Source organism: Lissotriton vulgaris, chromosome 7, assembly GCF_964263255.1.
Source record: "Lissotriton vulgaris chromosome 7, aLisVul1.2, whole genome shotgun sequence".
NCBI classification, from domain to species: domain Eukaryota; kingdom Metazoa; phylum Chordata; class Amphibia; order Caudata; family Salamandridae; genus Lissotriton; species Lissotriton vulgaris.
The window spans coordinates 513,478,782-513,505,740 of NC_141695.1; positions in this window are offsets into that span (position 1 = coordinate 513,478,782).

Here is a 26,959-nt window from a genome sequence, read left to right on the forward strand (position 1 = left end):
ATAAAGTTTTGTATCGTATGTAATTTAGGACTATTGTACCTGAACTCCGTTGTTTTGTTTAATGCAAAGCAGCATATGCAGCAATTGCCACATCTGTAGAACCCTTTGGGAGATACAGGCATCCAATTTTGCCCTTTTGGCGGAGGGATGTAACTTGGACACAGTTCTTGTCTCAAGGTTCTTCCTCTACTCCAGGGATGTGCACTGGTTAAATTGTCTCTATTTATGGTTCATGAAATTCTACTACACTTGCTGTGGGTAGAGTATCGTGACGGAAATTGCTTAAGGGTGAATAAGCATCCTATCAGTTGGGCACTCCCAAATTGAGTATTTGTGTATGACTGGACAAATCAATACCATGGGACAAATACAACACTGATGTGCAGATCATAGTAGCAAATTCACCCTGTCTTTTTGTTGATCTTTGCCAATCGTGTTGGGGTGGAAGCAGTGTTAAAATAAAGGCTGTAGGATGTCCCTTTTTTCTAGCACACAATAAAATGTAAATGCGTGTATATGAACGGTACAAATATTTCAAAATACATCACCAGTTAGGAAAGTACAAACGAAGTACCACTTTGTTTGTAATTCTGAAGAGGGATAGAAACAAAGATTGTAATGGTATAAAAACAAATAAACATGCTTCATTTGGCGATGTGCAGATGATAAATATTTGCTGAAACCTGATTTCCGCACATTTTCACTTTGGCACTATATCGTTTTATCAGTAAATGGCATTTCAGTGGAAATTTTGTGACCATTTTGATGGAAAATGTGTCTGTAAATGAAAGTGCAGTTTCACACCATACCTAAGAGATATAGATGCAACTGTGTGCTCCAAACTGCTACCAGCTACATACCATACTCTTACCACTCATCTGCAGAAAGAGCATGGCTCATTTGTTTCACATATTCTTTGAGTGGCGCCTGTATTTTTCACAATCCTAAGACTTCAGTAATGTAACATTGATGCAAGAACCCCAAATCTGAACATTGTTCCAGCACGGCTGTGTGTGGTACAAACCTCCTATTCCAAGTTTTCAACAGCAGAATGAAGAGTGATTCAAGGTATCTGTTTTCAACCCATAGAATTCGAAGTGTTTTTCCTTTTTTGACCTGCTAGAACTTATCACAAGAAAACTGCAAGGTTGTGCTAATTATTCCACAACTTGTAAATCCGATTCCTGTCTGTAATGACGCAGGAAGCTGGTGATGTCTTGAGTATATTTATTGTAAGGTTACATGGAAGAGGAGCCAGCTTGAGGGCAGTCAGCTCCAACAGACACCAACCAAAGAATGAACCACAATCATTCTCATGTTCCTAAGCAGCAAGAGAATATTCTAAAGGAAACTTAAGACATTGCATTAACAGGGTAACATATGTTATATATTATATATGATATATACAATTGAGTAAACCAATAAATGAGGGAATCATAATACCGATTACTACACTGTTCAAATATGTGTTTCAACAGGGATCAGCATTAAGCCCTTGAGTCTTAACAACGGCTTATTTATTTGTCTAATATTAGTGTAGAGGCCTGCATTTACTATTTTAATATCAGTGCAATGGCCAGTATTAGCTTTTTAGGTTGAGCGTGAGCCAGTGCGCAACCTTGCTCTGTGAAGATCGGTGGTAGTTCAGTGCAGAGATTAGCTTCGCCCACTGCCCCGCCCTTATTTTTCATTGGCTTGTGTGTTTGTCCTTTGTAAATGCGGTCTTGTGATTCATTATGAGGCTTGTTAGTCCCTCCTTAGTACAGCCTTTTCATCATCTGTCGCCTCCTATGGCTACTGGCCCCTTTACTTGGTTGTTACACCGTACATTTACTATGTTATTTATTGAGTTTCTCCTACTTTAATCACACGTGCTTTGTTTACATTCAGTGCACTGTGCGCGTTATCACTTTTAAAGCAGTGGGGACAAAGCACCCGTTTGTTTGCAGTGCCATAGGTTTAGCAGTAACATGTGAGACCTATAGCATTGCAAATATTTTTGTAGTTAGAGGCGGGATCCGCCCCTTTCCCTTGAGTTTGCTGCTGTGATTTCATAAAGAGCAACACTGTCGAAGTACAGGAGCCGCTGCTTTTCTTCTGAGCCTTCTGGTGACTTTCACCCACATGTTTGCTACTCCAGGAGAGGGGAAAAAAAAGAGGGCTGAACAGTCATCGGCAGAGAGGAGGTGATTGTCAGCCCAGAAGGGAATGCAGATTATGATGTCATAAAGTGTGCTCTTTGTTAAGGGCAACACCACGAGGAAGCGCCTTATTTATTAGGAGAGAGGAGGTGAGCGCAGCCGTCCTGAGCGCAACATTTACTGCTTTTTTTCACTTCTTACAAACTACAGTGGCAGCCGAAGTTCTACTGTTTTTTGCTTTAATATTCACTTTGAGGAGAGACAACCTCCCGTGGGGTGTCAGCTGAAAATACCAGCACTGATTTTTTTCACCCCCAGACTCCACCCTCAGTTGCAAGTCTTTGTAAGAACCCCAGTGGCACAATATTAATATCCGTAGTCTTATGGCCCACTATGTTATTTCTGAAGATAAAACGGTGAGCTAAACTAGGATGTCAATAACTACTGACAATACAGTCTCTCTCCAATTGCTAAACCAAACATCCAATCCATCCAACCCTCCTGAACAATAAAGGTAAACATTGGTATTTTGACTTAGCCAATGGAACATTTCTCATAACAGCAATATACGGGCAGCAATCAGGGCAAAGATTTAAACATGACCATCTTGCCAAATAGGATTTTGATGGAACTTCTTATTCATGCTCTGGGGTGAAACGCTGATCTTCTTGCTGTCTGTGTACGACAAGACGGACGTCCTCATCCTGGGACCATGCCCCTTGGCCTGGGACGACTCCTGGTGGCCCCCTGCCCTGGGCACCGCCCCCAAGCCAACGGACCATGCACGAAACCTGGGCTTCATCCTGGACTCCTCCCTCACGATGACCAAACAAGTCAATGCTGTCTCATCATCTTGTTTCAACACCCTGCGCATGCTCCGTAAAATCTTCCGATGGATCCCCACAGAAACCAGGAAGACGGTCACAAAGGCCCTCGTCACCAGCCGACTGGACTATGGGAACACTCTCTACGCTGGCACCACAGCCAAACGACTCGAACGCATACAGAACGATTTGGCACGACTCATCCTGGACATCCCCCGTCACAGCCACATCTCTGCCCATCTGAGAGACTTGCACTGGCTCCCCGTCAGCTAGAGGATAACGTTCAGACTCCTCACTCACGCACACAAGGCTCCCCACGACATGGGCCCCAAATACCTAAACAGCCGCCTGTCATTCTACACACCCACCCACCAGCTCCGTTCCGCCAGCCTCGCCCTCGCCACCGTCCCTCGAATTCGCAGAACAACCACCGGAGGAAGATCCTTTTCCTACCTGGCGGCCAAGACATGGAACTCCCCCCCTACCCACCTACGGCGAACCCAGGACCATCTCTCCTTCGGGAAATAACTCAAGACCTGGCTGTTCGAGCAGTAGCAACTCCCCCTCTCCCCAGCGCCTTGAGACCCTAGTGGGTGAGTAGCACGCTATACAAATTCGCTGATTGATTGAATACGCTGATGATACCCAGTTGGCGGTGGTTCTCAATGGGGACTCTGACCAATTGGCATCAAACTTTGCGGATGGTTTGAGGGCTGTTGCTGGCTGGCTTACTACTAACTGTTTACAGCTCAACGCCCTCAAAACCGAGGTGATGGTATTAGGGAAACATCCTAATCTGTGGGGTGCGAGCTGGTGGCCTAACGAGCTGGGACCCCCCCTAAACCAGTCTCCGAACTTAAAAATCTTGGCGTGTGGCTGGACTCTAAACTAACCTTCTTGTGTCACACTAAGAAGGTGGCATCTACATGCTTCGGCATTCTTCGTGGTTTGAGGCCTATCCTCAAAGTTTTCGATGCCTCCACTCGCCAGATGGTGATTCAAGCTAGCGTATCATCAAGGCTTGACTACGCGAGTTCACTGTTTTTGGGTGCCAATCAGGCGGAGGTCCTGCGACTCCAACGGGTGCAGAACGCGGCTGCCAGGGCCCTGGTAGGCCTGCCACGCTTCTGTTCAGCCCGCAGCACAATCTTTAAACTACACTGGCTGCCTGTAATCAGACGCATAGAGTTTAAGACTCTGTGTTTCGCGTTTAAAATTCTTAAAACTGACACCCCTACCATCCTCCAGCACCTCCTGACCCTGTACACTCCTTCACGTAGCCTTCGCTCTGCAGGTCAAAATCTAGCACTCGTTCCACGTTTCCAAAAATGCAGACTTGGCGGCCGTTCCTTCACTGTGTTGGCCTCCAAGCTTTGGAACGCGCTCCCTGTGCATATTCGATCTTTAGAAGATCTTTTTACTTTCAGGAAAGCTGTTAAAACGTATCTTTTCCCCCTGCCTTATTAAAATTTCCTTACTTTGTCTATTTTTGTTAGTTATGTTACCTTCTCAGATATAGCGCCGGGACGCCCCTTCGCTGGGGCAGCTGTACGCTCAAAAAATTAATTAACATAACATAACATAACATTAGGCAGCCTCCTCTAGATCGGACATCAGAAAGTCAGAGGAATCAGCCTCTCAGTGCACAGGGGCTATAACTTTAGTAGAACCAGTGAGCAAAGACTGTACAGACCCTGCCTGGGTAGTTGCAGCATTTATTAGCTCAATAAGCTTGGCACTGATAGACCCTATACCCACATTATGCATCCTAATGAGTTCTTGGACAGTAGATTCCATCCTCAACCTCTCCACCTGAAATGTCGTGCAAGCCTGAATGAAGATCTTCAATTGGTCAAGTAGCTGATCCATGATAAGTTGAAATGATCATTAGAGCTGCTCCTAGAAGCTTCATGATGCACTATGACTGAGAAATCATTACCAGGATGGTTTTCTGCTTCTTTAGCTGCGTTACAGACCCGTTTTGACTCTCTTTCCCTATTTGCTGGTGGCCTTTCCTCACTAACTTGTGAGGAATTTGCATCGTTTGAGCCCACTCTCAATACCAAGCCTTCCAGATCCTCGGAATCTGCAACTAAACCACTCCCAGTAGCCAAGGGTTCCTCAGTTGGTAGGTCATCTTGGGGGATAGTGACCAGAATATCTGGACACTCGTACAAATCAAGAGAGAGAGGCCTTTCCGCAAGGTCTATCTACGTAGAGATCACCCCTACTGCTCTGGTCAAAGTACTGTGAGGCTCTCAAATATCCTTAACCCGTGGAATCTTTCTCTGTCCCATAATTCCTTTAATTGATAGAAGATAATATAATAGGCCTCCAAGGATAAAAAAAGTGCACAAACCAAATCAGACAGTAATTTATGAAGGGCGCAAATGACAAACCAGCCAATCTGAATAGGGATATTCTTGCTATTGCTGCCCAATCCAAGCAAAAAAAGAATAAGTCAGAAAAGTAAAGATAATGCCACTCACCTAAGAGGGAGTTTTGGAGCTTGGAGCTTAGAGGGTGACCTAGCTCAGCCTCTTCCAGGTGATGATGGTCAAGGATGGGCCACTCTTAACCAGATGTGAGCTGTAAAGCTCCAGCAGATGAGATACTGCCTACAGGCAGCATAGCACTCTCAGGCTTGAAATCCGGGCCCCCAAGCATCGGAAATGGCATCCTGTGGGCCGCACAGCTACACCAGATTAAATACTGTCTCCAGCCAACAGAGCACCTTGGGGTTTGAAGACCGGCCCCCCAAGAGTCGACATGTGCCTTGTGTTATTTCCACATTCTATCTGTGCTAAGAGTATTTATTTATTTATTTATTTATTTATTTATTTGTAAAAACATTTATAAAGCGCGAACGACGGCCCTTGGGCATCTCGGCGCTGAAGTTGCTGCATTGTATTAGGCCTCAGAGAGCAGAAGTTCATTGGTTGAAAAGCCAGGTTTTTAGTTGCTTGTGGAACATCCAGAGGGAAGGGCTACTTCTAATCGATTCTGGTAAGGTATTCCACAGTTTAGGTGCGGCTACCATGAATCTTCTGTCCCCACATGAGACAGATTTGGTTCGGGGTACCACTAAATCATGCTGATAGGATGAGCGTAGCGTTCTTGGAGGACGGTAAGGGATAAGGTTTTGGACAAAGAAAGCGGGTCCAACATTTTTCAGAGCCTTGTAAACCAGGCAGAGGGATTTAAACATGATTCTTTTTCTCACTGGCAGCCAGTGCAGCTGTCTTATAGTGAGTGCGGCCGAGTGATGTTTGGGAATGCGCCCTAAAAGCGTGGCGGCGGCATTCTGAATGGCCTGCATTTTCCAAAGAACTCTCTCCTGGGCACCTAGAAACAGGGCATTGCAATAATCTAGGGTCGACAGGACGAGGGAACTCACCAGTGTTTTGCCGGCACTCTCAGGTAGGAAAGGCAGGATTTTTTTAATAAGCCGCAGCTTATGGAAGGCTGAGGAAGAGATTTGATTGGCATGTGGCATGAAATTTAAATGGTCGTCAAAAATGACTCCCAAGTTCCTCACTTTGTTGGTTGGGTCCGGAGGTTGGCCCATCGATGAAGGCCACCAGATGGGGAGATAGCGTGCCAAAAATTACCACCTCTGACTTATCAGAGTTAAGTTTTAGGCAATTTTGAGCCATCCAGCTTCCGATGGCCAGCATGCCATGGTTGAAGGTATTAGCTTTTTTGGGGCCGTCATTTTTGACTGCTAGGACCAGTTGCGTGTCATCTGCATAGGACGTGAGGCTCATCCCGTATGCCCTGATGATATTGGCAAGGTCCGACACATAGATGTTAAATAGTGTCGGACTTAGGGATGAGCCTTGGGGAACTCCACATGGCAGAGACAGGGGGGAGGATTTAAAAGGTCCGACAGTGACGACCTGGGATCTATTTGCCAGGAAGGAGGCAAGGAGACTCCTAGCCTTGCCTTGGATTCCGATACTCTCGACACGGTCGACCAAGGTGGTGTGGTCGACCGTGTCAAAGGCGGCCGATAGGTCCAGCAAGATGAGAACAGCTGTGCCCCCGGCATCCCGGATAGATCTTATATCATCTGCCGCTTTGATCAGAGCGGTCTCAGTGCCGTGGAATTGGCGGAACCCGAACTGAGATTCGTCCAGGAGTTTATGTTCCTCAATAAAGGACGAAAGTTGGGAGTTCATTATTTTCTCCACTATTTTGGCCATCAGGGGGAGGCTAGCGATAGGACGGTAGTTTTTCAGCTCATCCTTATCGAGGGTGGGTTTCTTAAGGAGAGGTTTTATTAAGGTCTTTTTCAGTGTCTCTGGGAAGATGCCTGTACAGAACATGGCGTTACAGATTTTAGATATGGCGGGGATGACTGTTTCCATACTTGGTCGTAGCACCTTCAGGGGACAAGGGTCCAGAGCTGATCCAGATTTAATAGATGACACTGTATTCTGTACCTGTAGGCAGGTAACCTCGTTGAACTGGGAGAACGTGTGAGCCTGGTGGTGGGTAGAGGGTACCGGGGGTACCGGGGAGGTAGAGGAGGTATTGGTAAAGACCTTATAGATGTCATCAACTTTACTAAAGGAAAAGTTGGACAGTGCGTCACAGAGAGTTTGGGAAGGAGGAGGAGTGAGGTCAGTGGACAGACCGGCTAATTGTTTAGTTGTCTCATAGAGGGTTTTGTTGGAATTTTTAGCTGTTTCTATCCTGTCACAGTAGTATTTTGTCTTTGCCTCGGAGATCATGGTTTTATATGCGGCGACTGATTCCTTATAGCTAAGTTTGGCTTCATCAGTATAGTTTTTTCGCCATAGTCTCTCTTTATGCCTACTTAATTGCTTTTGAGTGCGCAGTGCTTCAGAGTACCATGGGGCAGATGGGGTTTGGCGGTAGGAGGGGCCAGGGGGTCAACACTTATTTGCCTGCCTGCATATAGGGGGACAGGCAGAAAGGAGGGCAAGGAACGTTGGGGGAAGTAATTACGAGGCCCTCTATAACCACACCCCAGTTAACCAAGGCAAGATGCATCTCAGGCCCAGTGTTCAAGGGTGCTGTCGCCCAATGGTGCAGAGCACCTTCAATCTCCGGCTAGCCACAATTCTGCCTCTCCATAGTGGGTCTGATGCAAAAAGAACAATTGATGAACAGAATGCAGACCAATGTCATACGTTCACCCCAGTACAGAGATCTGGGTCTAAATCCATTGTTTTTCTGCTCACCGTGCCATTCCAGTTTGGACCATGCCATATGCAAATCAGTCTTGACCCTACGCCCAATGGAAACAGTCCAGCCCAAAGAGCCAAGCCAGGTCCTCCCTGGACTAGAAACAAGCATCCTAGGATCGGTTTCGAGTATTCAGCCCTCATCCAACCAGGATAGCTTGACTCCAGTGTCATGGAGAGCACGGGATCCACGTCTGGGCATACTCGTCCCACTCGGGGTGACAAATGCAAAAAGAACAATTGATGGACAGAATGCAGAACAATGTCATACATTCACCCCAGTACTGAGATCTGGGCCTTAATCCATTGTTGTTTTGCTTACCATGCCATTCCAGTTGGACCCAGCCATTTGCAAATCAGCCTTGACCCTGCGCCCAAGGGGAACAGTCCAGCCAGAACTGCCAAGCAAGGTCCTCCCTGGACTGGAAATAAGCATCCTAGAATCGGGTACGGGCTTTCAGCCCTCATCAGCCTGGATAGCCTGACTCCAGTGGCATGGAGAGCACGGGACCCACGTCTGGGCATACCCATCCCACTGCGTAGCTCTCTCCATAGTGGGTCGCCTCATAAAGCGATGGGGTGCAGGTAAGGCCAAAAATCCTCAGAAATATGGGCCCACTCTCGGGATAGAGGCAAGGGCTCGGTGTTTGGCTGCAAAACCATGAGGAAGGGGTCCGCCAGTCACCTCAAATGTTGCCTATGAGTCCTCCTACACTCTGCAAGCGGTGCACCAAGACAGGTCTACAGGTCCCCGTCATTTCCCGTCTACTCTGCCTGCTGTCTCAAAGCAGAGCTCCAACCCAGCAAAGAGCCGCAGAGGAAGTCTGTCTCGCTTTGTCATCAGGGTGAGGAGAGGAGAGAGCCTGACTTCAGGTCCATCCATTAGAAGATTCAACCCCAGTGAAGGGTTGAATCTTTTTATATGAAAGATAGCTCAGTGGTTTTGTTTGAGGTGTGCCTGCAAAAGGAGAGGACAAATGTTATTTAAAAAAAGTCTGTGTATTTTTTATTAACCCACTGAATATTTATTATATCCTTTTTTAGTAATATACATTTTCTCATTATTTTTATTTAAGCCTTTTTTGAGGTGTGCCAAAAAAGGAACAAAAAAAAGTTAAAGGCCCTCTTTTATGGTTTATAAAGAGTGATGGTGGGATATGGTCATTTGTGCCAAAGCATACGATGTGGAAGCATTCAAATATGCTGCAGCACTTGTGCCTCTCTCCTTCTAAAGGGGGCAAGGGGACTGACCGGTACAGTTCTTTGTACGGAGTTCAGGAAACGTTCACAGTATCTCTGAAAAACATTTGTAAATGATTGTAAAGACTATTTCAAAGGCATTTCAAGACAGCAAGAGGCTCAAAGTTTTTCCTGCAAAGTAAGGTTGTTCCTAAATGTTTGCATGACACAATCTTATATTGTATCTTCCTGGCTTTCTCCAAACTATGGTAAGGATACAAATGGTCTTGCTTCGTTAACTGCTATAGAAATACATATCCACAAAGAAAAAAAAATAAACAGATTGATTACCTACTTGTCTTCTGATCTGAAGCTTCCATTAAATGAAGACCAAACTTCTTCCAGTGGCAATGGTTGTAGAAAATGTAATAAACTACTAATTCTGAAATTTCCCATCAATGCAGCCATTCAGGAGAACCAGAGCCAAAGTCCTTGCCTCGACTCATTGGTAGTCTATACCAACTACCAAAAGGCTCAAGGGGCTTGTAAATCTGCCACTGAGTGTGCGCAACCTCTCTCTCTCTCTCTCTCTCTCTCTATCTCTCTCTCTCGAAGAGAGAAAGAGAGAGAGAGAAGGAGAGACCCTGCACAGTTTGGGACCAGCACAGATCTTGCAACTGTTTTGTGCAGCGCACCTACGAATACCGTGCACTCTCGCTGCAATTAGCCCCTTGGCTTTGTCAATCCTGCAAGGGGAGTGGCTGTTCGTGGATCCCGTACCTGTCAGCACTCTCATAATTCCGAGACAGCCTTCCCTTCATCTTTGCATCCCAGGACCAGAAAAAAGAAGGGAAAGGTTTGCACAAACTGAGCTGTTAAGAAGAAGCATATGCACTTGCACTGCCACTTGCACCTTGAATAAGAGGTTAGTTTTTCAAAATATGACATTTGAGTACAATTTAGGAATATCTTCAGGTGTTGGGTACGTGGTTAAGAGAAACCTTGAATTCAGTCTGGTGATTCAGTAAAGACATTGGTACAACATTGGGTTGTTGATGGAAAAACAGGCACAGGACTAGGTTTTTGAGCAATTGAGCAACAGCTCTTGTTTTTGCTGCACAACTTGAGCATCAAGTAAGAATGCAGACTCAGGTACTGGGCAGGACTTTTGAAAGGAAGTTTATTGGCAGTAAACATACAGTGTTGGCACATTATGTGACATGTCTCTTAACCTTCAGAGGTTATTAAAGGCTGACAAGTGGTGTGGTCCACAACAGTTAGTTCCTAACGGTCTGCCAAACGCCCTATTCAAAAAAGATTCAGCATTCTGGTCCAACCATCTAGCCATACTGTTTGAGAACATTTTTGAATCCAATACTATCCCCGATTCCTGGCGAGGAAGTATTCTCCACCCAATATACAAATCTGGGGCTCGCGCAAACCCCGCAAATTATAGGCTAATAGCCCTCATAGATGTCGAGGCAAAAATTTACGCAGCAAACTTGCTTAAAGATCTAGAAGATTGGGTAGAGAACATCAAACTGATTCCCAATACACAAACGGGCTTTCGAGCCGGAATGGGTACCCTAACAAACATATCCGCCGTAACACTCCTGGCCAACCAAGCTATTGTAAACTCAAAAGTATTGTACGCGTGTTTCATAGACCTCAAGGCGGCCTTTGACAAGGTCCCCAGACAAGCCTTGTGGGAAAAAATGAAATCTTGGGGTGCACCTACAAATCTACTGAATGCGATAATCAACCTTTATTCAAAAACATGGGTTCAAGTAAAAATGGGAGATGGCCGAACGCTAACTAACAAAATTACAACCATCAATGGCCTAAAACAGGGGTGCGTTCTGGCCCCCTGTCTATTCAATATATATACAGCTGATCTAGACCACAACCTACGTTCATCATCAGGAGACCCCCCAAAACTGGGAAACGTGAGAATAGTAAGCTTACAGTATGCAGACGATATTGTATTGCTCTCCCAAACGCCTCGCGGGCTCCAACGACTGATCAACAAATTAGTAGAATACACAGACCTAAACCAACTACAGATAAATTTCAAAAAAACAAAGATCATGTGTTTTTCTAGACCACTGAAAAAAATACCAAAAATCATTTGGACGATCGACAGCAACCGTTTGGACCGTGAGGGGACATACAAGTATTTGGGATTTACTTTGGATTGTCATCTTAACTACAAACCACACCAAGAACAGCGAAAAACAAAAGCCAAACAGCTATTATTTGCATTTAAAACTTTGCAAAAGAAACTCAGTGATAGTTCTACCACTCACTTACTAAAGGTTGTGGCATCAAAATTTCTGCCCGCAATTACATATGGTTCCGAACTTTTAAACTTAAAGGATGCAACATCCCTGAATATCGCCCAAACCAGCCTCTTCAAAAAATTGTTTTATATTCCACGCCACATCTCTCAAGACCGGATCAGACTGGAATTTGGGCTAAAAAATCAAATCATCTCAAGACAAGGAGCGCTGGTAAAATACTACTGGAGAATGCGGGCAGCAAAGGACGACTCTCTGGCACATTATTGTTGGCTGGAGGTCGAAAAACAATCCAAATTGACTAATTCCGTTTATCCAATCCTGAAGAAATCGATCGAGGCTTTAAAGCTGGAGGAAGCATGGCACACCATTCCGGCTTATCCGGAGTTTAAAGAATTGGTCAACAAAATAATTAATCAAAGGTCCCAAGAACAGGATAAAGCCTCGTTGTCCAAGAAAACACACGCATGGATGGTGCTGCCAACATATAAAAAGCTAAAGCCCCAATCATATCTTTTGGAACACTTTGCAAACCGAATGAAACAGCAACTAATTTTAATGAGACTGGGAGTGTACCCGACTAAAGATTTAACACCAATTTGGAAACGCACCTGGCCTTCAATGGACTGCCGCCTCTGTGGACAGGGAAAAGAATCAGTGCTCCACTTACTTTGTATTTGTTGGGTACTATCCTCCAACCGGAAAGAACTGCTGCGGCCGTTAATGAAAAAAGAGCAGATAAGGACCTGCAGATCCGCAGTAATAAAATGTTTAGGAGGATCAACAGTGCAATTGGCATGCAAATCATTAAAGTTCCTAAGCCTGGCGGCAAAAGCACTAGAAAAGAAAGAGACGGAACTTGATCTTAAAAACGATTAGCCAACCATCTTGAGCCAATTTAAGAATAAGAAACAGTCATCACAAACTAGAACTATTATTATAAGACTAAAAGGACTAATTGCACTGCTGTTTTTCTTTGCATCCTTTATTTCACTGATCAAAAAGGTTTTAATGCGAAGTCATTAATTAATGTCTATTTTACTCACAAATTTTAAGTCACAAGCGTTAACATGTTTTTAGCGGTTAATCCTTTTTATGAATTAAACCAAATCAAATAAAAGTAATCAATCTCAGTTAGTTCCAGGAGGGGCTTCAACAAATCAACATCCCAGAAGTGTGCTAGCAAACTCCAAACAGTTGAAGGTTTTTTTGGCCCTATTAGAGCGCAAGTTTAGCTCTTTCATTTGTAGGGGTGCATTATAATCATGGGTAGGCTGCAACTGTATATAATCCTTTATAGTGCTTAGGCCATTAGAGCCTGAACTGTAATAACATGAAAGGTGATGTGTAAGGAATAATTTCAAATGTAAACGTGAAAACTTCAACGTTGCAATTATATGTGTTCAGCTAAAAACACTATCGTGTAGAATTCGGATGTGCTGCTGGTAATTAATCACGTATTTGATGTGCTTATGTAATGTGTTAATTTAGATGTGTCAAAGAAGCAAATCCTGTATAGGAGTTGTCCCCCTGCGTACAGCGTTATGAATACCCACGTGGGGTGTAATAAAGTTGATCAAAACCAAAAGTTTAGTCCATCATTAATTTAATTTCATTAATGGTTTCAAGTATTCATTTGTGTATTGCATATTCGATGCAACAAACAATATCCAAAATGCTTGAGTTATATATCCCTATGCATTTCGGGCTATCCAGTGAGCCCTTCGTCAGGGGAAATATAAGGAGGAAAACAAATGAATGGTCTGAAAAATAGGCAGTATATCTCCATCGACTACATCATGTCAATAGTGCTCATTCAATCATGGTGTGCAAAACGCTGTGAATAATCGTGAAATAACCATGCAAATAAACAGTAATGTGCACTGAAAACCTGTGTTAACAAAAAAGTGTCACGAGTCAAATCAAAGTAGGTACATGTTGTTTGTTAAAGATAAAAACGTGGTCATGACGAGCGTTTAAAAATATAGTGTGACAGGGAACTGCGTGATTTAATGAGCTGAGTAAACGGTGATGACATGCAACATAAAAATAGTATGAACAAAAAACTGATGGTGCTCGGAGAAAATAGAAAAAAGTGTTGATCCAGTATGACAAGAACCCCGGTGTAATTTAAAAGGTGCGGGCGGCTTAACAAGGTTAGTACTTACATCAAGCATTCTTACAAGACAGTCACAGACTGCCGTTCGCGTGCCATACAGCTTGCATCTTTGTGAATGTTAAGTGCAAGTAAACACGTGGCGTGGCCAAGTGATTAAAATAGAAAGCAGACTAATGGTGAAAGAGGATGGCGGCCATCTTACAGTGGTGAAAATAAACGGAAGGAACATGTTGAAGAAAATAAGAAGGGTGTATAAGCAGTGGAGTTGCGAACATTAACAAAGAAAGATGAAAAGTATAGAGAAAGGGGTGTTACATGGATACATAAGATAGATGAAAATAGTATAATCACATATCAAGAAATACCAATGAATTTAAATAAATTATTAATTAAAGAGCAAAAGTGATATAGGATATGCAGTTCATAAATAGCAAAGAAATTTCATTCTGTCATTAAGCCCAGTGAGCTGTATTGTGCACAAGTATCTGATCCAAAAATTCTCCCTTTGGAGCAGTTTGTCCTTCATGTTCATAGTTTCTGTGGGTTGTACATGTTCAAGTACAGTGAATTTCAGTTGTGCAACATTGTGTCTGTTTTCTGCGAAATGTGCTGCAATGGTGGATTTCATGTTGCTGGTCCGAATTATACTTTTGTGTTCCAACGTAACAAAGGTCACAAGGACACTTGAGCAAGTAAATCACGTTGTTGGTATTGCATGTGGCGTTCACCCTTAATTTAATTGGATTGCCTTTCATGGGGTGATGTAGTATGTTTCCTTTGATTGTGTTATTACAATTGCTACAATTGTAGCAGGGTTGTAGTCCTTTGTATGTGTTAGAAAGTTTGAGATTTTTAGGGTGGGTAAGTAGTTCTTTGAGGTTGGGTCCATGGGTATAGGAGAAGATGGGAGGTTGTTCAAAGAGACCGTGGAAGTCTGGCTCTCTGCTGAGTAGTTGCCAATGTTTCATGATGATTTTGCGATATTTGGTACTGAGTGTAGAATATTTAGAAACCACAATCATGCGTTTGTTGTCTGTTTTGATTTTGGTTGAGAGAAGTTCATCTCTGTTCATGTTGTTACATTTTATTTTGGCAGTAGTTAGGACTTCCTTAGGGAAACCTAGATCTTGGAATCTTTGACACATAGATTCAATGTGAAAGGTATAATATGTACGGTCAGATATGATTCTTTTCACTCTCATAAGTTGAGACAAAGGTAGATTGTGTTTTAAACTGGGTCGGTGGAAACTGGAATAGTGAAGGATGCTGTTGCGGTCCGTGTTCTTTCGGTAGAGGGTGGTTTGGAATTTGTTATCCATGAGTAGAACTTTGACATCCAAGAAATTGATAGTTTTTTGGTCATATGTCCATGTGAATTGAATGCGATCGTTGATAGTGTTTAACAATTGCAAAAATTCAAGTAATTTCATGCAGGGCTCAGACAATAAAATGAAAATGTCATCAATATATCTTAGGAATAGTTTCCCATATTGCATCCATTGAGGTGAATTAAGAATGTTGCGTTGTTCAAAATAGTGCATGAATAGGTTGGCATAGGTTGGGGCGGCACAATTGCCCATTGAAGTAACGCTGAGTTGAAGATAGCATGTGTCTTGCCACTTGAAATAGCTATGATATAGTGTGAATCCAAGAAGTTCAATCAGGAAGGGTTGTAAGTCTGTGTTAATGTCCGAGTTCAAAATGGCGGATTCTATGGCCTCTATTCTGAGATTGTGTGGAATCAACGTGTATAACGCCTTGACATCGGCAGTGCACAGCCAATGTTCTGTCTTTATGTCCAATAGTGAATCATCTAACTTCTTCAAAAAGTCTGTGGTGTCACGGAGATAAGTCGGAGTGGCAGTGACCAAGGGTTGTAAATGCTTATCTAACAGTTTGCCTACAGGTTCGTGGATACTGCCCCTGGTGGACACGATGGGCCTGAAAGGTGGATTGTGGAGGTCTTTATGAACCTTGGGTAGCATGTACAATGAGGGGGTTCTTGGATTACTCTGTGTTAAAAACCTTTTGGTTTTTTCAGTGATGATGTTTTGTTCAAGGGCTTTCTGAAGGATGTTTTCTAGATGGTCTTTGAACTCGTTGGTAGGATCATATGTCAATGATGCATAGGTGTTAGTATCTGTGACGTGGTTTGAAACTTGAAGGTCATAGAATGCTCTGTCCATAATCACCAGTGCCCCGCCCTTGTCGGCGTTCTGGCAGATGCTGTTCGGATTATCTGCCAGTTTTTGTAGTATGTTGCGTTCTTTCATGGTGAGGTTGCTGTGTTTCAATTTGGGTTGAAAGGTGAGGGATGTGATGTCTTGTTTAACCAAATTCTCAAATGTATCAATGATCTTGTGGCTGGCAGGTGCCATGTATGTACTCCGGGGATGTAAACCTAATAGAATCTCATCTTGTTGGGTGGTAACTGTTGTCAAGTTTTCAAAATAATGTCTTAATCGGATATTTCTCATGAATTTGAAAAAACTGATTTCTAGCTCCAGGGTGTTAGACTTGGTGGTTGGTACAACATATTGACCTTTCTGTAAGATGCTCAACTCAAGGTTTGAAAGTTCATAAGAAGAGATATTTATGACCAGGTTGTTGAATTCTGTTATTTCCTCTTGCCCTTCTTGTCTTTTTTCTCTGGTTCTTTTGTTTTTCTACTGTTTTTGCCCCTCCGGGGTCTTCTTGTTCCTCTGTGCTTGCCCCTAAAAAAGGAACCGCAGGTTATGTGGTATTGCTTGTTGCAGAGGTTGGTGTAGGCTGTGTTGATGGTTTTTGAGTGCGTGTCTCGCCTTCAGAGGAAGAGGTGTCAGTGGCAGAATAAGGATTGTATGGTTTGGGTTGGCGTCGGCGGGCATACACTTCAGCCCAAGTGTACACCTCGCCGAGCTTATAGTCTATGGTGTCTCTCTTATACTTCCATATTTTCCGTTCCTGGATGTCTTGAGTGCATTTGTCTAATTGAATATTTAGGTCTTCCAACATTTTGGAATAATCAGTCGTTTCCATGGAATTTGTCAATTCAGTTTTAATGGTATCAATTTCAGAAATAAGTTCCTCTAAGGTTTTGGATAACTCTTCTATTATAAGTAGGATGAGATCCAGATTGAACAGGTGAGGTGACAGGGAGGAGCTCGGTGGAACTCCGCATGTAATGGACTGTTTTGAACCAGCTAGGTCTCCAAGCCGTACTGCCTGGGAGCGGTTCTCCAAGAAGGACATCAGCCAGCAGGCCGCCGTGCCCCGGATGCCGGCCTGTCCGACACGGTCGATCAGGATGTTGTGATCGACCGTGTCAAACGCGCCCGACAAATCCAGGAGCACCAGAGCCTGAGGAGAACGCCTGTCTGCACAGTCCCGGAGAGTATCCAGGACTGTGGTTACCACTGCCTCTGTTGAGATTGCCGGCCGGAACCCTGCTTAGTGGGGTTCAAAACTGCCAGAATCCTCTAGGAAGTTAGAGAGGCATTTAGCTACGTGAGCCTCCAAGACCTTTGCCAGATAGGGCAATAAGGATATGGGCCGGTAATTTGCCTTACAAGATGGATCAGCCCCAGGTTTTTTCAAGAGCGGTATGACCGTGGCTTCCTTAAAGGCCAGAGGGACTAGTCCGGAGGTCAAAGAATCATTCAGGAGCGTAAGGGCAGGGGCCGGGAGGACGGAAAAACACTCTTTCAGTATGTAAGGGGGGCAGCTATCCGAGGGGGCACCGGATTTAACTCTTATTAACAGTTCCTGAAATTGATCCTGGGTGATAGGTGGGAAACTGCTGAGAGTGCCAGGGCTGTTATTGATTGCCATACCGGTAGTAATTGGATTCACAGACTGGGGGATTCTGGCTTTAATGTCTACAATTTTCTCACTGAAGTAAGTATTAAGTGAGTCACAGAGGGACTGGGTCGGAGTTATCCTAGGACGGACATTATCCAAGTTCGTTAATTCTTTAAGAATGGTGAAAATGTCCTTGGATCTATTTGAGGATTTAAGGACTCGAGAAGAAAAATAAGCCACCTTCGCAATGGAAATGGCATTCATATATTCCTTCCTGGCCCTTGTATATTTGATCTTTAACTCAGGGTCATAGTCCCGACTCCATTGACGTTCCAACTGCCGCAGGGCTGATTTCTTGGATTTTAAATCAGAGGAAAACCATCTTTGGGTGTCAGCGCGCAGTGCCAGTCTGACTTTTTTATAGGGGGCGTGCAGATTACTAGCAGCTGGTAGCCAGCCTGAAAGATTGGATTCTGCTGAGTTAATATCACAATGAAGGTTGGAAGTAGTGTTGGCTAGTGACTGTAAGAATGCTGCTCTATCCATAGCATTCCAATTCCTAGCTAGACCACCTGTGGCTGGTGTGGTTGTCCTAGCGAGGGGGAAACAAATTAAATGTAAGGATTAGGTGATCTGACCAAAGACAGGGCAGGGTTATCGGGGTTGTTACACATGTGGTGTTGGTCCACACCTGGTCTAAAATGTGGCCCTTGCAATGAGTAGGAGAGAGCACTAATTGTGAGAAGTTTAAATTTGACATAAGTTCAGTCAATTCGACCGATTGAGGGCTTTCCATAGGATCATTGAACCAATAGTTTAGATCACCTACTAAGGGAATCCTAGCATGACCCAGTGCTAAATTAGCCAATTGATCACTTAATGCCAGGGGAAATGTTGGCATCAAATTAGGAGGTCTATACAGGAGGACGCATGCCATCGTCATATGGGAAAAGTCAATCTTTAACACTAAGTTATCCGTGTTTAATAACGTTAGGCAGGTCGAGTGGTAACTTCCAAACTTGAGCAGACAACTGCCGCTACCCCCCCGCCCACTTTCACTGTGTCCCGCTCTGCATGGATAATATAGTAATTAGGTGGGAGGGCTGCTATTATATCAGGGGCGGAATCCGGAGTCAGCCAAGTCTCGTGAGTAAGAGAATATCCGGTTTCTCCATGTCCAACAGAAGGAAGATATCCATCTCATGTTTCACCAGGGAACGAGTGTTTAGATAAAGGTTTGCCAGTGAGTGGGGATGCAGACCAGGATTGACCCTTAGTCAGAATGCCATTTCTACTGGCCCGTCTGAGTGTCTCCGTCGGCAGATGGCCCTGGCCTTTATTGTATTCCATAAGGTCTGCCCTGGGATAGTGGATAGGATGGGCAGCATGGTCCGCTCCTAGTCCTGGCTGGTCGCGGACGGGCGCAGACGGGCTTGTCTTTGGCCCGTCTTCGGCGCGCTGTCGACTCGCCTACTGCGCCCGTCCGCTGCGCTTCCTGGGCGGAAGAATCATTTTATGGATGCAGAGGTGGGAGGGGCCGAGCACTGTACCGCTCGCCTGCTCCTCACCTAAGATGGTGGCTTCAGCTCTGCACCCCGGCAGCACCTAATCGGCTGCAATGGGGCGAGCAGGATCGGAGGAGCAAAGGGCAGTAAGTACATTTTTAAAATAATGCCCAGAATGATCAATGGGTCAGTGAAAAGAGCAAAGTACAAAGTATCACAAGTACGCTTTAAAAAAACGGTTCTGCTGCTCACTCACAACAATCAGTCCCGGCTTCTGCCTCAGGACACTCACATATGCGTGCATACTGTCAATCGTAGCACGAGGTCGAGATCAGCGTTTTTATATGAACAGAGGTGGGAGGGGCCGAGTACTGTACCGCTCGCCTGCTCCTCACCTAAGATGGTGGCTTCAGCTCTGGACCCCGGCAGCACCTAATCGGCTGCAATGGGGCGAGCAGGATTGGAGGAGCAAAGGACAGTAAGTACATTTTTAAAATAATGCCCAGAATGATCAATGGGTCAGTTAAAAGAGCAAAGTACAAAGTATCACAAGTACGCTTTAAAAAAAACGGTTCTGCTGCTCACTCAGCAATAAATTGATCCCATAGAGTGTTAAGTAACCAAAAGGTATATAAACCACACCCGTGGGATCATTACTTTCGTTTCAGAGAATCAATGCGGGCGAAGAAACTACGATCAAGGTAATGATTCTGGGCTGCGGAAGCATCTTGAGAATATCTATTATTTCCTCAGAGGGAACATATTGTTAATGTATATTTAGAAATCCATTAAACACTATCTTCCTTCCAGAGGAGTTGGATGAATTTCAATGGAGGAAGGAAAGAATATCAAAGAGAGGTAAATTCTCTGAATTGGTATATGTTTGATATTTTTAAAAAAGAAAGCAAAATAATTTAAATGATTATAGAATGTGGTATGAATAAGTTTAAATGGAATATAATAACAAGTTGACGAAAGAATCATTACAGGAAATATAAGTTAATTAAGGAATTACTACGTACAAAGTAATAATTAGGAGCGACGCCATCATCTTGAATTTATCTTTCATTTCCACAGAGGGATCATATTGTTAATGTATATTTTTATTTATATATAACTTTATGATCCTTCAACTGGAGTTGGAAGACTTTGAACAGAGGATTTCAAAACCTAATAAATAATATTTTTTTTAGATTGCAAGTATTTCTTAATGATTGAAAAATGTAGTATAAATAAACTATCAATCAAAAAACAAAATACTTTGGAATAAAAGAGAATACTCTTTATCTTCTAAAGTGAAAATGGGCTAAAAGTATTCATATATAAGTAGTGATTTCACCAATTGTCACTCGTGAAGAACAGGAGGATTATCTTCGCAAGGAAAGAATAATATAATAGTGGCTTCAAATGTTAATAATTCATTCCATTTTTAAAAATTATTGTTAAATGTAAAAGTGAAATGAAATTTACATAAAAAAGAAGGATGAAGAAGTGAGGGAGTGTTTGTTGTAGTACTTCTATTCTACTTTATCTGAAAGTAAAAAAAGCCCAAATATTGAAATAAAAATGATGGGGCAAACTTATATAATGTAAACATAAGGAATGAGTGTTTATATTAAAATAAAATAAATGTGGTCCAACCTGTGATACCAATGAATTAAAAAAAGATTGAAAAAAAGATTTTGCATTTCACCCAAGTGATGAATATAAAAGACTCAATAAAAATATTTTAAAAACTTGTGCATTTTTCTTTCAAGGATGGTTTGAAGAATTATACATTTAGGAAAGAACAAAGTATTCCACGCTAAGGAGAAAAGTCAACACAATTATGATAGAATAGAAAATAAAATAATATTTTTAAATACCTCCACAGTCAACAAACTTGTAAGAACAGTAGACAGTTTAAATTAAAAACACCCTACCACAACTGGGGGGCATATTATCAAGAAGGGTTTGAAAGGCATTGTAAAATAAAGTGCATCACAAAATGGTATCGTGAGGGTATCGTAACGTCACATAGAAAAAAAAGGCAATCAACATTAGGATCAGGAAGTTAGAGTTAACCACACAACAGCCAATCAAATTTTTTTCAAAATCCGCGCAAGGAAAGGAATTGATCGGTAATATGTCTTCTTACAATGCTTCACAACCAACGAAAAAGAGGTGTAGAAAGTTTCTGTTTTTAACAAACAAGCAATCAGATGACCTTGGAAGTACACGCAGCAAGAGGCAAATATTAAAGATGACTTGCTTTCGCAAGACCCTGAAAGCCTTCTTGCAGAATAAGTACAAACTTATCTGCCAGACTCCATTTAATGATTAACCTGGCTCTCAAGCCAAAATCATCCCTCTTAACTTTCTCTTCTTCCAGGTTCACCACGAAAGTGCATGTCTCCTTCTCCTTTAACTCCTTTCTTTTTCATAGTAATTGTTACTCATACACTATCCAACAAATACCCCACAGATGCAACCCCCTGGATTTGCAATAGTAATTGTTTATCCTACAGTATCCAACATATACCCTACAGATGCGTCCTCCTGGAGTTAGAATATTTATTGTTACCCCTACACTAACAGGCACTTATCCTACAGATGCACCCCCTTGGACTTAGAATAGTAATTGTTACCCCTACACTAACCTGCACTTACCCTACAGATGCACCCTGCTCTCTCTTTCAAACTCCAAACCAGATTTACAACACCCTTGCACCACTTTTGCGTCACCTTTCCCATCGTAAAAATAATGCAATAGTAACGCAATGAACTTGTAAACCTGCCCCTATCCACATTACGAGCCAAACAAGTACACAACTTATTCACTTCTTTATCGATCACAATTAGACAGTGTTATTTCATGATTCACAATGAACTTCAATAAACACTTTGTGCCTATTTAAATGGAAGACGAGATTGTCGACATTACAAAACTTAGTGGCATATTTACAGAGACAGAGTTAAAATTGTTGTCACTTTAACACCTGCAAAGTACAACAAAAACACAGAAAATGGACTTTAAAATCCTTTGTTATCTTACCAGAAGATTTTCTCAACATTGCTGTTCCCTATACTGAGAGACACCCCCCGGGGCTATAAAACAAATAGTTGTGGGGGGCTCCAAGCCAACCCCCTGCAAAATTAGAAGTGTAAGGACCTCAACAACCCCCCTCAAGCCCCGGGAACCACCACCCCCGGGATTTTGTTTATTGTGGGAGGCAGACTGTGTGGCCCTCCGCCTGGAGCCCTCCCATACCAAAATTACTTTGGATTTTGAAAGACACAGCAGTGAAATCTATTCTCACTTTCAAAATCCAAACCAGATTGCTTTTCCACATGCAACTTAGCATCTCCCCATGTGGAAAAGCAATACCGGCTCCCGAAGGACGCGAGGAGCCGGCAGTACCGTGGGGACATTGTGGCTCCCCCCACGGTCCCCAACATTTTTCATAAAACCCGGAGGATAGGGCCTCTTTTTACTCCCTCTTCATGATGCTTCTTCTCTACTTCCCATTCAACTACATGTGTTACATTATTTTAGTTTATTTATTTATTATGTGGTTTAGGTAGTTACAAAGTACTGCTGTGTCACTTGTTTTCTTCCTTTTTCATTTTGGGTGCATTCGTTTTACACTTTAATATTCTTTTCAGATCTAACATGGCTGTTCACTCTAGTGTAACAAGAGTGTGTGCACTAGGACCCTTGTGGTTCTGGGGGGGGACTCCACAGAGGAATTCCGTAACTTGTTGGGTCGTGTTAAGGTGTGGTTATTAGCTGTTATGACATAATGAGTGTGCAGTGTGTGATATTATGCTAAGGAATAGAGACATCTGTTATGGAGCTCCATGTGTGGCATGTTGATTTTAATGCTTGCGGATACGCTCCCCAAATAAACAAGACTGTTCTCCCTGAGAGTTTGCAATGGTACAGCAAACTGCTTGTGCATGCCACATGCACCCCAAGTCAATGCAAAGCAGTCTTAAGTTGACATATGTGGGTCAAAGCCACACTCCAGCCCAGACACTGCCGTCAACGAAATAGTAGGGCCTACTAACGAGCGCATTTGAAAGCCCGCCAGAAACCCACTGGTAAGCCAAAAGAAAATATACTAAGCTGCACCATAACATGAAGAAAATGACTCAAATGAAACAGAAAGACGACAGCAAAGACAATAAGGTGAGAGAAACAGAAAACTCACTCACCGTCAAGAATGAAGGAAGCACGACACGACCTCCGAGTGGGCATGACGGCCCAAGCTCAAGCACAAGGCTGATGCTTGCAGAAAGCACAGATTCGGGTGCACAGCAAAAGCTGTCAGAACAGCATATGGTCTCAAAGGCAGCAGAAGGCAGCACGAAATTCATGACAGCCACCACCACCATTCAACACCACCAAGAAGCAGGATATTGGCACCAGGTGGACTGCATGGATTGAGACGCTTAATGACTTCATAGATGCCCTAGAAAAAATAGATGATAAGAAAATCATTAAGTATCTAAAGCACCTTGGTGGTCAAGGAGTAAAAAAGGAGTGCTGAATAAATTCTCTCAGATTAATGCAATGTCATACCGCCAGCTCCAAGAAACATTAGGAACCAACTTCAATCCAAAGCCTAATGATGACTAGGAAAAGTACATTTTCAAACAAGCGAGACAGCAGGCTGGTCAAACGATGGCTGAGATTGATGAGAGACTTGATGTGTCAAATACTGCAAGTTTAGTGAATTTAATAATGAAGAAGCCATATATCTCAGAGTCATAGATGGCTGTTTTTCAGACTTTTTCTGAAGATGCATCTTGCGAGAGACACTCAGTTTGGAGAAAGTACCAATGACTGCAAGGGTTTGTGAAAGAGCAAGAGAAAATATATAGGCTGCTGATATGGAAGCTAGAAGATCGAAAATTGAATCAGCGTTGGTCATGAAAAGCAAGTAAAAGCAATAGATGGCTGCATGCAAGTCAACGTCTCCAAAGAAGAAAAAGTAGTTGTTCTGATTTGGGTTTTCATTTCCCAGTGAGGCACATGCCCAGCTATAGGACAAATGTGCAAAGGTTGAAGGAAAGAAAAGCACTTCAAAATGGTGTGCAAGGTGAAAAAGAAACCAAATACTTTACAGCAAGAAGAGAAAATGTAGGCCAGAAGGTTCCAGACGCATTATCGCCACTCCCACAAAGACAATAAAAATCAGATAAAGTTTATCATTAAGTTCATCCTACAAAGGCTCTTCAACATCATGATCAAGTGCCAGTGAAGAAAATGGATGTGCAATGATGGTATCGACCGAGGAACGACAGGCACATGTATGTTTGGCTGCTTGCAAAGAAGAACAGAAGACCAAGGTAAACACCAAATGAAACAATTGAATTCATTTGAACGCTGTCCCAAGTTTACAATAAAAGTCAACAAGTGCCCCATAACCTTTATCAGAGACAGTGGTGTGTCGATTAACATCATGCCAGTTGAATTGTTTAGAAGTCTGTCTCCTGTGACATGCCACAACCCGTCAAACATGAAGATATACACGTGGTTTGCTTCCATACCGTTGCAGGGTCAAGTGTCATTCACAAAGATAATGTGACATAAAGCAGCATCAGTGCAAGCACCAAGTCACGTTCTTCAAGGAACTTTACCAGGGCAGGCCTACTCGGTTTTGCCACTGCATCTGATATAGGATTGATATCTCTCAATTACAATATCCGCACTCAGTCTGAAATTTAGAGACAGTTCCCGTTGTAGTTTCATGGCCTAAGAAAGCTCGTGACAATGAAAGTCCAACTTCATATTGATGAGGACATTCACCCTGTTGCCCAGCAATAACACAGAGCCACTTTTCATCTGCAAAAAGCCATTGAGAAAGAGCTAGAAATGCTGTTTGATCATGAAATCATTGAGCCCTCCACCAGTCCACCACCATGGGTTTTTGCCATTTGTTCTGGTGCCAAAAAAGGACAATGAAGGTACTGTGTGCATCTGTTTTGATATGCACTAGGCCAAAAAAGCAATTGAGAGAGAAAGATATGCTGGTCCACACATAGTAGACAAGATCATGCAATTGAACGGTGCTAAATTCTTTTCTCGTCTTGGCCTGAACAAGGGATACCATCAATTCAAGTTGGAAGAGAACCGTAGGTACATCATTACTTTGTTGAATCACATTGCTTTCTTCAGATACAAAAGGCTGAGTTTTAGAGTGTCGTCAGCTGCAGAAATATTTTAGGATGCTATATGTTGAATAATTAATCTGTCACATATGCTTTTGATTACAGTGATGCAAAAGGAACAATTGATGGACAGAATATTGAACAATATCAAACATGCCCCCAGTACAGAGTTCTAGGCTTAAAATCCATCATTAATTTGCTCACCTCCTTGTTAGCATGGCACAAACAGACAGGCTTATATCAAAAGGCAGTCTGTAAAGCATTTGTGCAAACATACAGTAATAAAGTGAAAACACTAAAAATGGACGCAACACAGTGGCGGTTCCTAGAGGGAGTACAGCAGGGTGGTGAGGCGGGCAGGTGAGGGACAGGGTGGGGGGTAGTGAACTCTGGTGTATGGTCGAACGGGAACGGAGGTAAGTACATAAATAAATATATAATAAAACTAATTACATTGCGCAAGCTGCATCGTTAAGTTGTGGCGGTGCATCATGCACTTCATGAGCAGGGCCCACGGCTTTGTTGCAGGTCGCAGCTTCACTGGCGGCATCAGGATTGCAATTTTCATCTGTTGTAGCTGAAACAGCAGTTCCAGATTCAGGAGGGTAGAGGATAGAGGCAGTGGCGGCTGGTGACATTTGAAAGTGGTGGGGCGTAAATGTAATGGTGGAGCACACCGTGCGAGCGAGCGCAGCGAGCGAGCCTGAACCACCTAAGGAGGGTTCGGGGGGGTTCTCCCCCCGAGAAAATTTTGAAAAATGAGTAGGCAAATGGTGCATTTTCAAGACTTTCGGAAGCCACTGTGCCAAACAGAAACAGGCCACTGCCTCCCCTCAAACTATCATCAGTTCCAAGAGCTCATGAATAAACAATTCTAAATTGCAATAAACCACAATTAATTTTATCAATGTTGCATAAATAACTACCTCAAAGAGAGATGCAACATAACATAAGGTAATCCTATCTGAAATCAGCATCAGAGCTGCATAACTGCGAATAGATGCGATGGACCTATCCTATCTGCTTTTATTGAACACAGAAACACATCGCGGTAGCTTTCCTGCAATGCAAAGATTATACTAAAGAACATATAACCCATCTTCCGATTTTTTTAAAAGAAAGATTATAGGATGTTGCGACTAGCCATTAGAGATAAAATGTTAGACTACAGAACTACCCTACCTGATACCATGTAGTGCCATGCCATGGATTATTACCTAACCTCACAACAGAAGAGAATAAAATTAACAAATGTTCGGTGATTCAAGGGTGCAGATGTTTTTCTTTTGCAGCTTGTGGTGAAAAAAATATTGTGCAGCCTTTCAAAGAACATGCATACAATGAGTTCTGCAACAACCAAATACACATTTCGGCGATATAATCACTATTGAGCCAGTTGCAAAAGGCCCACGTGATGACGAGTCAACCCAAGCCAATACTGCAATGTTGGCATTCAGCTGAGTTATAGAATATGACTTTAAAGTGCAGAGAAATTACAGTTTGAAAAGCACGACTTGCAGCGATAAAGCGCAGCATTGGAAGTGACAACATTACTGTCGCCGGATAGAGAGACACAAAAAAGCAGGGGAACCAAATGCCATAAAAGCGAGCAAGGCAGCTTGGAATGGAATTACAAAATGATTAATTGGTAGACATGATAAAAGGTACAGGAAGTGGCAGTTAGTGAACAGCTTAAATTACCCTAATCGCTTCCCCTCCAGCCGTCAGTGAGAGGGGAGACTGAG